The sequence below is a fragment of the Epargyreus clarus genome, unplaced genomic scaffold, assembly GCF_041222505.1.
Source record: "Epargyreus clarus isolate Ecla_fem2 unplaced genomic scaffold, WU_Ecla_fem_2.2 ptg000012l, whole genome shotgun sequence".
Lineage (NCBI taxonomy): Eukaryota > Metazoa > Arthropoda > Insecta > Lepidoptera > Hesperiidae > Epargyreus > Epargyreus clarus.
Window position 1 is genome coordinate 7531936 of NW_027332220.1, and position 17258 is coordinate 7549193.

Consider the following 17258-nt stretch of genomic DNA (forward strand, 5'->3'; position numbering starts at 1 on the left):
ACACAGTAACATTGATCCTTTCATTTCGTCCGTGAATTTGGTATGTGGTAGCGACATTAACGTCGAATAAAACAGCAGTAGGTACAATAAAGTTATCTGCAGATAATAATACATTTAATCAATTGGTACAAGTGAATGAACGTGTTTATGAAATGCTTAAATCTGATAGTGTCATTCAAACCCAAGGCGTTAAAGCACGAGTGTTGCAGACGGGCTAAGGGACTCCTAGTGTGTGTCTATTATACACGATATCTGATAATTCGGATTAGCTTTCAGATAACCTCAATAATCAGTCTTCATAACAATAGTCGCTACGGGAAACAGTACTAAGTATTATAAAGTGGTATGCTATTAAGAATTACAATATGAGCTAGTTTGATTTTTGAGTCCATCATTTTGTTTTCATATTTGTCCATCATTTCACTTTACTTTCATAGCTAAAAAGTGATTTTTAAAACTTATTTTGAGTTTAACGAAACCATGACTTAACTTATGAAGATTGTAAATTCGATAAGTTTGTAAAAATATGTATAATTAACACACTTTTTTCTTTTACAGCGGGTAATATATACAAAGTAATAAATTAATTATTCAACTCACGTACACATACGAGATTGTTAATTGATTAGTGCACTTGTGTAGTTTTTCTGTGGCGTAGTATTTTAATCGAAGTTGTAAATTAGATTTCAGTAGGTGCCGTGTAGATCTTGTTAAATATGTTAAGTTAATTATACTTCTAAGGTATTGAGTTTGATTGCGTGAATATTTTTGTTTCGTTTATATCGATGTGGGTTTTGATTGTAGAATAAGTTGATTTTCTCGTCCCGGGGAAGATTTTATTGTAGAACCCTTGACCCTTGACTTGTAGTTGTACTCCGGAATCACCCCATCACCCTATTCTTGCCTAAAAAGTAGTGTTCAGCACTGCTGTATTCCGGTTTGAACGGTATGGGAGGTAAAAATATTAATCCGGAACGGAAGGTAAAAATATTTATCCGAGGCATTCCATCTTAGTCCTGGGTAGCAACGTCTCTGTCGCCGAATCTAGGTAGGACTAGGATCTAATCTGAAACTGATTATCCATGGGCGGCAGTGTCCATTAAACATCAGGTGAAGGGCATGCTCTTTTGCTTCAAGATTACATAAAAACAGTTTAATACTAGTCAAATACTGGTTGGTAGATTTCATACGTCATTGATAAGTTAGTCTTAGCCTTAGCAAGTTAGCTTTAGTCATTTGAATCACGTGGTTTCATTAACTCTGCTTTCATCACCGTCGATGCAAGTAGTAGGTACTTCATATTTTTTTTATTATAAGTGCTTGGGACTCTACCTTCCGAAGCTTAAGAACCTGTAATTCATACAATGGTATGAATTACAGGTTAGCTGTCACTGTTTCAGTTAATGTCTACTTGTTACGTAAATTTCCTTACCATCCAAATGAAACGAGATAATACTTAACAAATAAGTTGTGTTAATATGATATACGTAATTAATAAAACGTATCCTTTGACTGTCATTAAAATAATTGCAAGATATTGTGATAAACTTCACGAAAGATAGAGCTTTCAGTAATTATAGTGCTGCCAGTTTATTTATTTATTTATTTTTGTACACCTTAAACTAAGGGTTACAAAGGGTAAACTTAATGCCTAATGACAGTTTGTATGCGTAATATTTTGGGCAAAACACGTTAGTGCGGAATACGAGTGACATTGACTCCACTACGTCTGTAACATTACGAGTGAGGCTACGTGATTGACAGGGTGTCGACAGAATCTAAGGGCTCATTCAGACGAACTATTTACGGTCTTAGTAATGCTGAAATTATTGAAGGTTCAAGATCTCCACAATTAATTTTATCTGATATAGAGCATAGGTTCTAGTTTTGGTTGTCCCACATAACTCCGTGTCGCTCCCATGGCACCGGGTACCTTTTGAAGGTTTCTCCCTCGAGAAAAAAAAATGGTTCTACTTTTTGTTAATTACAGATACATTGCTATGATCGAGGACTAAGTTGCAAGGTACTTCGTAAGTACATCTGTTTTACAATATACTTAATCTAGAGAAAAAAAGCTTACGTTTCGGAGCACCTGTTTAAAATAGGTACAGAAAAAAGTGTAGAGGTAAAATCGCTTTTTGGTGGTACTATAACTTTAAAAATTCAAAGTCCATGTAAGACCAATAGTGGGATCCATTTTTGAACGAGCTCACAAAAGAGCTAAGTTTGTAAATGATTGTAAGTTTTACAATTTGTTGTACACTCTCTTTGCTATCTAGTTAGACATTTCAGTACTTTCAGTTAAGAGTATTGTAGATTGTACGTGATATGGATAAGTATCACCAAAGAATAATTGTTCGCATTTGGTATTACGACCATCATAAGTCTAGTAACTATTAAAGGTGTGTGGTTGTCCCACGCGTATCGATCGATCACCGGTTCCCGGACCAACCCAGACCTCACCCAAAGCGTACAAGTTGAAAATTTCATTAGTGCCTATTCACACATACCACAACAAATACGTGGAAGCACACAATATGTATTTTTTTGAAATATTGACCACCTAATGGTAAGTGGCTACCGCCGCCCATGGACACCGTAATTAACACCAGATAAGATTAGTTTCCTACCTGAGGTCGGCCACAGATGCGCTGCTACCAATGAGAACTAAGCTGGAATGCCTCGAAAAACTATGTTTCCAAACATACACATAAATTAGTAATTTTATTTACGAGGACTACATTTTGCCATCTAAATCAAACTATACTGGTCATATAGCAACCACAACGCTAAACTACAAGTGACACCACGTAAAAAAGATCGTCGAGGCGTCTACTCTTATCGAAGACATGAATGCAGCTACAAGTAGTTGTAGTGAGCTCTTCGTCACATAATGCTTGTCGTAATTATGTCGCTGTCGTATGTCGTGTAGTTGTGGTACGTGTGAATGGAATTACAAAAATATCAGACTCACCTGCTAAGTTCATTACGCAGGTAAACTATTTAAATCGATATCTATATCGACAAATTTATCGCACGTTCAATGGCGGATAATCGATAACCATGTGCCAATATTGTCGACGTCGCGATTAATGATGCTTAAAATAGATATTTATTATGTTTTCGGCACACCAACGAATTGACAGCGTGTATTAATATTACGAATATTTCCCGGTTATGTTACAAAATGTATAGTAATAGTTTTGTTCCTTAAAGTATTACAGAATACTACAGAAGATATTATTCAACAGTACATGGGGTGACTTTCTTCTATAAATATTTTTTGAAGTTATACTTCTTTAGGCGCGTTATGAAAAACTGATGAGAGTGAAATTTCAAGATGCGCGCGCATCACTGTAACACAAAATTAACAGGATGAAGTTGCCCACTCAACCGAATTCATTAAGTCTCGGAAAAAAGCTATTTTTAACATGTAAGTGTTTAATTAACATTCACATTGTGTGGGTAGATATGGAATTCGTCAGAAAAGTAAATGACCATGAACTCCACCTAGGCGTGGTAATTACTAAATAGGTTGTTTAGATAGATAGACTAGAAGTCTCAATCTTAGCCTCTAAGAGTAGATACCTACTAGAATTGTATATAACGCGATTTACTGACTCGTTGATTATTCGCTACGAAATTAATTTGAATTTGAATTGTGTTTTAGTACATGCTATAAGACTACACTATGTTATACCAAATCAGAATAGCGATGCTATATCAATGTTAGGTAGAATTTAAAATAATAATTACTATGATACTTTTAAAGTAGGTGTAGGAAGCATATGGCAAGGGTCAGAAAAAAAGTTTTTGAGAAAAAGACAAATTTTGAACTCACGCTACGCTACTGTTTTCGACCCTCTCCTAAACAGAGATAAAGCTTCGCCCATGATAGGAAGTTGCAATGTTGAGGTCACCACAATTTTTTAATTTTATTTTATATCACTTCTTTAATGTCAAAACTGTGCTCTTATTAAAAGTGTACTCTTATTTAGGCTTGCGAGGTAGGAAATGAGTTAAGTACATAAACATAATCAATTACCTGGTCAATAAGATTCCTCATTATCACGTCGCTCCCGCTGCGGCTGTGACACTGGACACGATTTCGCTGCTTGATATTTATTTCCTTTATTAAACACTGATTCAACTCGCCATGATTTATGTTTAAATATCCATAAATTTATGACGAGCTTCCGTCCGCCGCTACGAAAGCGATCACGCCCGTGGAAGCTTATTTTGACATGAAAGGGACGAACAATTAAAATAAATTTTATAAGTTACGGTTAAAGTACCTCGCAGCGATCCGTAATCTGCTGATCAGAAAAACCTGCAACGTATACCTTCTTCTATACCTAGTATGTCAAACTATTGAAGTAAACGGTAAGAGTCAAATTTACATGACGACTAAAAAGGACAGAAATAGGTACTTCAAAACCTCCGATGGGTTCATGACAGCAGCAATTCAACGCCCGTCCTCGTCAGTCTTTTCCCTAGATTAAGTTGTAAAAAAACATGACACTTAAATTATTAGCGATGTCCTTTAATTAATTTCGTCACAGCATTCATTTAAGGAAACCAGTTCTTAAAAGGCGACGCAATTTTTCTCATTGGTACAAGTACGTATTTCGGCAAGAATGGCCCAACATCGTTGAATGAAGCTGCGCAAACTATACGGGATATTGCATCCAGGCGATTTATGGCAGAGGTTAAGTACATAGTGCTTACTTTAATGTTAATTAATTGAGTAGCCGTACGATCTTTCATTACCAACCTCCACCGAACACTACAGGGACCATGACACTTGGCACGTCTTTCAATGCTTAAAAACTGTTATTTAAATTAATGTACTACAATTCATGTATGTGTGATTTATTACATTTTCCATATATATCTTGCTCGTACTATAAATTAAAAGAAAAGATTTTTTGTAAATAATGTGGCGGTAGTTATATATAGCCTCGTATCGTAAATAAATAAATGATTAAAGGGGACGTAGCTCCGCTTCGTTTTTGGAACAAAAACAGTAACCAGTGTTTAATTTATTTATGAAATAGAAATTTTAAAGGCTATTGAGATGCAGCTTGTTTAATAGAAAGTGGGTAGGTACTTCATTATTTAAGTATTATTGGCTATTATTAGATGGTACAACCTTTAATATATGAACTAAGATAGTCAACCAAAAGGTGGTTGTGGTGAATGTTGCCTTTGTTTTTCACTAATTTATGTTGTTTCATAATTGCGCGTCGTATAATTCCTTAGTTTATTAAAAGTAAAATCAACGAAAGAGTTCAATAATAAATCACTTCATTATTTTATTAGCGTCCTGCTGAGCTTTATCGCGGAAACATTTCTCGAAATGGATTCGAAATGATGAATTGTTAACGTTCAAAGATAAGTAAATACATTGTTTTATTATTAAAATAATATTGTATAATGCTTGTAAGTCATTCGCTGAATGAGACTGTCCCGGATTCTTTCAGTTTAGTTAAAATAAACGAGACGAGACGAGACGTGTCAGCTAAGATTAAAAATATTCTTCTAGTCTTATCTCGAATTGATAAAACATATCCTTAAGCCATAAATTATATTATGTCCTTGTTACCTTACTTAGTATATAGAAAATTCTTAAGAAATTCATTATTTTATGACACTATTAAGTTACCGCCACAATCCGTCGTCCAAGACACGCAGAATTATCTGCACAATTCGGGTGTGTGGGAGGGGCGTCGGGACACTTACGCAACGCGGCGCCTGCATCTACACTTATCGTGACCGCATACTCCAATCCCAAATACAAGCCAATTCTTACAATTACCTATCAAGACATGCACCGGAACGGATCGCAAATTTTATCGACCCTACATTACAGTTATGAAGGATGACCGGTAATCTCCTGTCTCATAAAGACGACGGGACATTTTTATGAAAGGCTCAACTTGACTCTATATTACGGACGCCTTATTTAAATGAGGTTTCGACTTGTTTTAACAACATGCATAATAACATAGTAAGTCAACCAATGCTGTAGGCTTATTAGAATGTTATCGTAAGCGCTAATTGCCCTACTAAGAATAATAAGGACATAAAAGTCACATTTTAAAGAAATATCCGACGATTAAGTTCTGTTTTGTAGACTTAGTAGCACCTAGTTATAGATAAGGATTAGAGAAAACAAGTATATTATCATTGTAAAATATTACTGATATGAATAATAGCTAGGTTACTGCTTAATATATTGTAATAAAAGCGTAAAGAGAAAGTCCATGGATATCATTTCCTTACCTACCTGTAAACATGTTCAAGATCGCAGTATTCATTGTTTTTAAAATTACTGTCGCAAATAAATCAATGACACGTAATTAGTACAAAGATGCATTTGATTTACAGATATAATTTGGTAACTTAGAATAAGTTTTCATAGACATAATTTATATAAAGTGACACTTAAATACGGCAATAAACATAAAACAGACATTGTACTTCCAGTACGCATTATACCTCCGAAATGTTAGCAATAATAAGGCTACACTGTTACATTTTCCACTGCCTACAATTAATAATAACGAGTAACGACTTATTGTAATTAGAGCTATTCATAAAGCTAGCCAGATTGGTAGAGTAAGTGCATTTCGCTACTACTTCTTTGAACTATACTATTCGAGTCCCGTTTTCAAACTAGGTTTTGAATTACTGATAGCTAAATACGTAAAGTTATTAATCAACCAACTTGTATAAAATGGAACTAGAAACTTAGAATATATAAAAGTAAGAAAAAGTATTGAATGAAAAAAGCAGTGCCGGATTAGACACAATAAGATGTAAAATTATAAGATAAGATAAGATTACGGGACTGGTGTCTCGGAAGGCCCTGCGCCTATTCCCAAAAAAGCTACAAACTAAATTTTTGATCTTAACTACAATCCTCGCTGATAAAGAAGGCAATAATTCTGAATGTGGTAAGACCCTATGTAACTCGACTGCGTCAGCATCATCTCCATGCAATTTTTTGCTTGAAGTTTATATTCGTTCGTCATAACTCATTTTGACTGATTTCTTCTTGAGTTCTTCTTCAATATCAGTAACAGGAACCACTCTTATTTGCTTCTTAAATTACATAAAAAACCGATGTTTATTTTATATTTATTTACACCAGTTTGAAGGGTAGATTTTATTTTATGTTTATTTATATGTATGTGCTGTAAGTTTTTGTATTCTATGTCCAGAACACGAATACTGATCTAATATTAAAACGTTGTCGAGTTCCGGAATTCAATTATTGGGCTTAAAATTTTCAAAATAAATGGAATGATCACGATTTGTACGTTTAAAATTCTTTGAAAGCAATGCCAACATTTATTTCGAAATAGCACGCTTACCTAATTCGTAACTGCACCTACAAAATAAAAAATATCCGAGAACCTACAAGCAACACAGTTAAGACAAACAATTTGTTACAGATAAGTACGTCAATTTCATGTTAGGGATGGCAATATTTCCGGAATATTAGCGAATTTGTAATGGGTTCGAATCGAAATCTGAAGAATCGATCTATAAAAATTTCAAGGAACACGATCGATACCTTAAAACCGATCTTCGAGTTATTTTATTGCTGTTCTTAGAATATATTGACAGATAACTCTACTGCCTTACGTATCGCCCAGAAATTTGATCCGATTAAAATGAATAATGTTTGTTTTTTTATGTAAGTAAAACAGCAAAAATCGAATGCCGATTTCTGATGAGATTTCCGATGTTTGATCAATCGATACCAAAGCGCCACCCCTAATTCATGTCCACAATAAGTTCACATTCCTCAGCGTAATATTTATTAGGTACAACAAGGTGCTCTTGTTGAATACATTACACCGCAATTACTGACCTATGCTGCTCTATTAATACACTTTTCATCATCGAACCTTCACTGTCCCACTGATGGGCACGGCTCTGAATACGAAGCTGCTATAATCTATACATCTATACATATAAATAAAACTGGAGTGTCTGTTTTTAATACTGAAATACCGCTTTTTACTACATGCATATCAATATACATACGGTACATACCCCAAAATAACATTTTTTACAGTTTTTGTCTGTCTGTCTGTTTGTTCTGGCTAATCTCTGAAATGGCTGGACAGATTTTGACAGGACTTTTATTGGCAGGTAGCTGATGTAATAAGGAGTACCTTAGGCCACTTATATTTTAGAACTAGCTGGGCCCCTGTTTCTTTTTAACGCTGGTGAAACCGCGGGGCACAGATTTTACTCAATATAATACTAGTCAATATGCCTTTTGCTGATCGATATTTTATCTTATTTCGTTTAGCAGATTGTAAAGTGCTCTGACATTATACTAATGCAATGAAGCCGTTTATCTCACGGATTTAAATAAATAGATACGTTTTCGAACCGAAATCAATGATATTTTAGTTTAACATGTGCTTCAAATAGTTAGGCGTACACACTGATTTAATGCAGAATATTGATAGTAAATCGAGTAGATAAATAATTTCGAATAGTGGTCTATCTACTAGTAAATATATTTAAAATACATAATGGATGTACGAAAATTACTGCAGACCGTATTAAAGTATCTACTCTAATATTTTCATGAGTGTAATATTAGAGAACAAGTTTACATACTTTTTTTACACTTTCTCGTATAATTTTTGATTTGAATAAAGTAATCAACGTAAAAACGACAAAATGCATTGCATTGCAAGGCATACTTGTCATTTTAAATCCATGTTTAATCTAAAAGGACGCTGGACATCGCCGTTGGCTCACCGTCGTCCTTGCCGTGTCTTTTTGGAAGAATTTAACCGGTAAAGTATGTTAAAATTGGTATTTATGGATCCGCAGATAAGTCTGATATACAGCTAACAACAAGAACAAGTCGTTAGCGTTTATTTATATCTCCTTTAACATTACTTACGTCAACTTGTATATGGGACGCGTACTGCGGTTTTGATGTATGGACATGCATTGTTGATATATATCCCAGACCTTTACTAAATTCTTATCTCATTACATATTCTTCACGGAATTAGAAAAGGCGACGGAATGTAGGTCTTGTTACTTCCTTCTTGCCTTGCATCCAAGTGAGTTCCGGATTCAGTTGGTCAAATGTCAATTAAGTCGTTCAATAATAATTTATAGATGATAATTTTTACCCTAATCAAGCTACACATCTTCTAATTTAACCTTCTGGGTAGAAAGAATAAGATAATTATTTGTCATATGGCTATGCACTATGTTTGGCTGATGTCACTTGATGAAAAGAGGTGATTTAATCTAAGAAGTTCACTTGTTTGAAATAGCAGTCAAGACTTAATGCCATGAGAACTACTCACAAACTAATAAAAACGTCAGAAGAATCTGACGTCGATACATACCTACTCTACTTATGACGCTCTAAGGCATTAAGGTATAATTTGTTTTCATAGATTTTTTGTTACAAAATATACTTGCTCTTGTTGAAGCAGGTACTTTCATCAGATATTTCGTAGCTAAAAGGTAAACTAGTTAAAACAGGTACTCTATATAGGTTAAACAAAAAAAGGAAATAATTAAAAACCTAGAGTCATTCACTTTGTAAGACCTGTTTATAGGAATCTGAAAATTGCAAATTATCAGTGAAAATGTTAATTTAATTAAACTTAATCGAATTTAAATTAAGATGGTATTTTAATCTGTCTATAAAAGAATATAAGCCATTAAGTAAATGGTTTAATTGTTATTTAAAAGAGATCAAAATGAAAATTTACGTTCGCCTTCATCAAAATTAAATCTTGTAGGTAGTCTTTTAGTCTGATTAGGTCGATAACATATTTTGATGATATTATTTAATGCTAATTTATGCCCGTGGGTTGCATTTACAAAAAAACACGGGCGTGTATTTGTTACTTGTCCAAATCAACAATCGCCTTAAAACGGAAGCAAGTATCACGCATGCGAGAAATGTACGCGAGGTCGGATTCGAGCTTCAACTTTGCCTTTCAATCTAAATGACTCGAACAAGGCGTCTCATAATGCCCACTTGCTGACTTACTCGTATTTCGTCAACCGTAAGCCACATTTTAAAAGTATGCGCGAAAGGTAATTGCGGCCTTAAGGCTGCTCACACAAATAGCAACAAATTGTTACTTAAAATATGCGAGCTTCTGTTCTATGTCCAAAGCTTTCGAAAAATTCTTATAATACAGAACGAAAAGGCATAGATTTTTGTAATAACCACTGTTAGTTCACAATAAGTTAATCTGAAAAGTATTGGCTACATTTTATGGTCCGAACTTTTTTCCATTGTATGAAGATATGTATGTCCAAATATAGTGTTCAATCATTGTATCTAAATCAAATGCTGTTATATTAGGTACATGTCGTTTTGTGCTGACTCAATACAAATTTGATGTCAAGGAGCCTTTTAATGTTTGGATTTATAGCAATACTACGACTTTATAAATATACAATATCAACGGTAACCATTACAAAAAGAAATAATACTTTTAATTTCATATTTTAATTTCATTAAAAATACTGGTTCAAAATTGATAATCTTTTATTTATATTCTCTGACGGAGAAGTTTGCTCGATTGCGTCAGTTCGGTTTCCATTTGTAGTTCTTACTCGTAATACCTTGACTAGTGGTTACCAATATTTTACTCATGTGCCGCTTCAGTACGCTTTATCGTAGGTCGTCGTACATTTTACTGGAATGCAATTTTTGTGTTTAAAAACTATTATTCTGTAAGTGTACGTCATATTAAAACAATATTTCTTTATGTTTCACTGCGTCTGAAGAGACGACAATAAAATTGTATAAGCGTTCCATAAACTTAGATTAACGTTTAACTTAGAAATTATTTTCTACAATCTAGATTTACACTGAATCTACATAGAAACTCTTCACGTAGAAATAGGGGAGCTTTGTGAAAAATATTTTTTAATTATTAATATGAAAATGAAATAGTTTCTAAGTTTGCGGGCCCTAGCTTGAGAATACTTAACCAAGCTTTATATTTATCTTTGCAGGGAAACTTCATCTCGTATTGCATCTTGTCGAACAAACGTGTTCAACACCGAAGCTTAATAAACATGCTCGACAATCCTAGCTCTAATGTAGAAATGGTCAATACAAATGTTAGGCTTAACTCACTTATCAAATTGGATCTCTGGTTCCAATTCTAAGTAAATGTAGTCTAAGTCGGGTAACAACGAATCTGAAAATTCAGTTATAATTGTAATAGATGCATCTGTTGCGTTATTGCTAAATGACTGTGTTTTAAGATTGTAGCGTGTGAAGGATCTGTGCAAATAATCACAATGATATCAATTACCAACGAAAAAGTTACAGGGAAGGAGGTCAGACTCCTTTCTGTTCATTTAATATTTGTTTTAAGAAATGCGCAACGCTACAGGTCAACAGGTTCGAAGAATGAAGAATGATGAGAGTTAGATGATCTTTCTGTAAAAGTCTGTTTATAGGCTGTCAAAGCGAATAAAATGTAAGTCGTTGACTCTATATTGTATTTATTATACTTAGTACAATACGAGTAAACTTTGCAGGCTTTGCAACTTTGCAAAAAAATATTGAGCATTTTTTTTAAATTATTGGCACTTGATTGTACCAACAGTGTTCTGTATAATACATATTATAATTATAACTCCGATCAAATTGTCTATGTCGTAGTAATTATTATATCATTATTATATGTATCTTGCGCTTATCGACAGTGTCATTAGTATTTTATTTATGTATTTATTTTTATTTTATTTTATTCGGAAAACATATAGTGCTTAAAAACCAAGTTACTTACTATCTACTAGTAATATAATTACATACAACACCATTTAATAGTTTTAGCATATTACAGCTAAAGTGCTTGTTTACTTCAAAGTTTTATAAAGTTATAAAAAAAGATAATGAGTAGTATAGGAATGTGTCACGTCAATTGTGACAGCTTGAAACTTTACAGTGCCTGTAAACTACGTAACGGTTACGTCATAGCTGAGTGAAAGGCTGAACGATCTTAGACAAGCACACAGGGTGCGGTGAGACAATCAGGCTTTACATCCTTTGTGGAAACGTCCTTTGTTGAATATGCTCGAGAATTTTAAATAGGTTTATGTCAATCATTGACTGGAGCACTTGTTTCTTGATCAGAGACTGATTATAGAGAAAAAAATTCTTCAGGTTATTTAACTTTCAATTACCTTTTTATTACATAACTGATTGCATTATTTTTGTACACAATGTCTGTTTATTTGTCCATTTGCGCGCTATGACTTGAAAACGGCTTGTCTAATTTACCTGAGAATTTTCGTATGAAAATAATTTATCAGACTAGATTTTAATACAGCTACGTTTGATTAGGTAAGTAATTCAGCTACTACCTACAAAGTAACACTTTTTATACGAGGAAATAAGAGGAAAAATCACAGTGTAGGGCTCGTTACACAGTAGTGGCAGCAGACATGATAGTAAATAGCAATCGAAATTTATTGTACAATAAAACTATTACCTACAATAAACTATTTATTTTAAATAGTTTATAAATAATTATTAATTATTTTTAGTTCATAAAAATTTATTTATAATTATTTATTTTTAATAGTTTTTTTTATTTTTAAATAGTTTAATATTTATTTTAAATAGTTAACGCAAGCAAAACTAAGGGTAGTAGATAAAAAATAAGTCAATCGTTGCAATTAAAATTTGATTTCAGTAAAGCTCATAAGCGACATGTTAGCTAGTAACAATTGAATCGATTATATAAAATTGTTCTCAATTTCAACTGAGATTAAATTTTTTTCACTATTTATTTTAATCGACTTTTACTTTTAGGTTCCGGCTCTAAATAATCAATAACTCGTTTAATCTCATGGTTCCGGTTCGAAACGAGTGGATTCGCGAGTAATAACTAGCACTGTATATAATAAAAAGTGTGTACATACGTTATTATGTATTTCGCACACATTATTGTATACGAGTGTATGCTCGCGACTCCGCCCGCGCTTTCCTTCTACACTTTAAGTGGGTGGTCACATTTTTGATGTGAAACATCTATAGCCGCACGTAAAACCGATTTCTGGCGTGGCGACGCACGCTATACGATGGTATATATATACAGTCTATATGCAGTAGTGTGTACGGTGTGGCGACGCGTCGCCATGCGCAAAAATCGTAATATTTTATTTTATCATTATGACATATTTAGTTCCTATCACAATATGTTATTTTCTACATATTACTTTTACAAAATAATGTCGATGTTTCACATCTGCCAGGCGTCCCGTGACGGCTCACATTGTTTTTTTTTAATATTTGTATGTATAGTTATTATGCAGATAGTCCTCGTATTATTAATACATGGTTTACTTGCAAGTTTTCTTTAATAGTTTTAATTTTTCGCACTAAGGGTGATCGAGTGACCGCCGATTGGTTACTATTGCTTGAGCAACTGTCAAAACTGTTGACAAATGAATTGGCATTTATTTAGTACCTTATGCATTAATACAAATGCGTAAATAATCGACTGTCGACAGACTTTTCGAATAAAATCAAAGATGTATCGTTAGTCGCTTAAATTACAAATTAGGTATACGTTACAGTGGCAGCGGTAGCTTAATTTTTAAAAGATTGCCAACATTCTTTACACCTTTACATTTTCAATTAAACATTACAATAAAGTCCAAAGTTAGTGCTAGAATAATTATAGGCAACGGCAGCATGAAAAGAAGACATCATATTACATAAAAATAATCGTCAATATAATTACCACAGCCGGCAACTATCGCGCAAACGACAGTAGCCAATGGGTGGTCAGCCACTCTAGTATTTTCGATAATTTAGATATAAAATGTATTTAATATATCCTACCACAAAGTGCATTACTGTTCTATAAAAATCCCTTTAAAATCAATTCAACCTTTTCAATATTAGCACGAATAAAGCGAAAACCTAATTGATTGTTGTGAAGGAACTTACATAAATCACAGACAATTAAATTTTACTTATATGTATAGATGCCCTGTCAAGCTCTACCGTGACCAGCCACAAGGGCACCTTGTCCACTAACTGTTACTGGGAGGCTGGGGAAAATAAGCTCCAAGTCCAACTTCGTCACCTACATTGTCATGTTCCTGTTTTGGTCAAGGCCGGTTCGCATTTTTTGTATGAGTATATATTACTCCGGTTGTAAAGGACTGATTTTTTTACGTAAGGATAATGCAGTTACACAATTACGGTCGTAGTTAAAAATGTATTTAACCTTGGCTACGTTAAACAGTTTTAGTTTTATTCCTTTTAGAATTAACAACCATTGGTTGTTTAAGTTAAATGTTCATGTAAGCCTTTTGCTTAAATATTTTGAACGTTTTCTCATAAAAAGAAAATATATCAATATAAAAAGTTCAAAACTAAATGATGGCGAGTTACGTTTGTCGCGATAAAAATTGTAGATTTAATAGTTTTTTCCACATTTTCTCATTAGTATTGTCTATTCAACTGTTATGTTTAGAGAGTACGTATGTGTTAATTTATTAGTTGTTGTTGTCGCATTAATTACTTCGTTAAGAATTAAGTTAAGTTTGTTGTCGAGATAATAAAACAGCTTTATCATTTATAAAATCTGATGTTGGTAGATAGTTAATATCAGATTACGTTTTAGTATGACGTATTCAAGTGACTTATTTCGACTAATTACATAAATAACGGATTGGAATAAGTTCTATTAATATAAAAATAATTACATTATGTCCAATATAATTCTATGTACACCCAGGAATTTCTAGAGGTCCACTGTTTAAGTTAGATCTAAAAAGCGGGGTTTGCAGTTGTTATTTTTCTTAAGTTACTATTGCTAATAATAAAATATCTATAAATGATGTCACTCTGTTATCATAGCATCTACTACAACGGAATATTAGAATATTTAATATAATTAGAATAAAACGTATGCACATTATATAAAAAAAGTATAGTTTTACTCGAAATTACGAAGTTACTATATATAGCTTCGTATTTCTTCCTATAAAAATCTTTAGAACTTGTAACCATTTTATGGGCTCTAGAAGACAATGTCAAGCACATCACATCAAAACCATATTCTCTACATAAACGGAATATTCCAGTATCTTAGCTGACTGAATAAAATTACCTACTTTATTTACAAATAGATCACTACAAACAAGGCATTGCATTCGTACGAGTGATGTTTTTGCACCACATTACAAATACAACCTTCTATCTATATAGAAGACTTAGAAAATAATACAAACTACATAATGTATTGGTATATTATGTATAGTGGAGGTTCATTGTTTTCATACGTTTAAGGTAGAACTTCGTGATTTTTGATTCAAGAGCGCTAAATATGCTAGAAATATTTAAAAGTTCTGTATTGCCAAACTTATAAGGAGGTAATTTTCGTGATTTATGACGTCACATACTCGTAATGACAAAAGTGAATAAAATGCATTTAAATGTAGTAACCAAAATGTTGTTAAATGTTTATCAAATTTTAATTACTACGGGGAAAATATTTAATCAACCAAAGTAAAAGGTCTTTTGTCGTTAATCGAGATCAAGTTTGGATACCAGATAACGTTCGTCAGGACGGAAATTGGTCGTGAATAATATGTAAATGGCGAACCGTGAATAAATTATGTGCAGTCCTTTCGAAATGCATTACATTGGTGTGTTTATTAACTTTTACTTATCAGTCAGCTGATACAATAATTAAGCTTGTGCGCGTGGCTGTCTGGTTTGACATTCGCTTAGTTCAGGAAACTGATATGTACTGAAATACTAGGGTTTGCCTGTGGCTCCGCTCGCATAGGCCTCATTTACTAGACTAAAAGAGAATTCTATATATTAATCCCGGTACTAAACTACCTGTATATCAAATTTCGTTCAAATGCGTTCAACTGTTTTTGTGTGAAAGCGTAACAAACATTCATCCATCCTGATAAACTTTCGTATTTATGATATTAACTAACTAAGAACTAGGAAATCAGATAAGATTGGATTTTCATTTTTATGTTATAAATTGTAGCTGAAGGCTAGCAGGAGTACCCATTTATCTTCTTGTAGTCGTATCTAACGGTCGTCAACTTACTTATTCGTACTACTAAGTAACTCACTAACTTACTAAAATGATCATACACATTTTTTTATATACAACATAAGGCTATCATATCACATTTATTGTCTAAAATATATGTATTACGCGCCGGTGTGAGAGCGGCTGCTACATGAACTTGGTCGCAGACTTGTGGAATGTCGAACGCCTTCTAAAAAGAGTCAAGTGTGAAAGGCAACGTGTCACTAGGCACGGCGCGGGCACTACCAGCGATTCCACCGAATGACTTGAATCAATCATAAATCCAGCTTTTACCATATTTGCATATAGATGTTTCCTACCTATGATCTACAGTTGACGTCAGTCTGTGATCCATAAAACAAGTATTTTCCGCTGGCTTTGATCTTCGTCCCACTCTGGTATACATATCTATTTATTTATGCTTTTGACCTAAAAAGCAACGATACAAAATAAGTATTTTCTACCAGTCATTATTTGGGATTATTTTCATACGTTATTAAGTATCAGAACAGAACCCAGTATGTAAGGATTTATTGCGGAAGCGTAGCTTTTTCAGTTCCATTTGTCAGCTTTTTTATGTAGAACCCTACAGATTCCCGAGGAAAGAATATACAAAACTAACGGTTTTATTCTTTGTTATGTAATTGTTTATTTCTTTGGTTGTTGGGTTAAATTTAATTAAAATAGACTGGTGAATCATAGTGTGCTTTATCATAAAGAGTGTATCTTTCTGACAAATTACGAACTGAATACTTGTCTATCTATTCTTAATCTAGCAATTTATTCGTAATTGTATAAGAAGTATTTTGTTTAGACACATTGTCACGTAACCTTTAATGTAGAGCGATTATCAAGTGTCGGAGTATGGTCTTGCGGTTTGTATATCAGATACTTTCAACCTAGTTTGGCTAAACATTATTTAAAACCTAATATGACCTATGACATATGTAGGTGAATGAATTTATTCAATACCTTGTTGTTATCTAGGTTATTATTAGCTAGTTGATGAAAATATATTTGTTAAAATATACCACGTAATAGGTTTTGTAATAGGATATCGATTTCGATAAATTATACACGTTATTTATACCGTTTAACAATTATTTTTTTCTCTATGCCCAATAACAGTAGTGTTAAGTGCATCTATGTTTA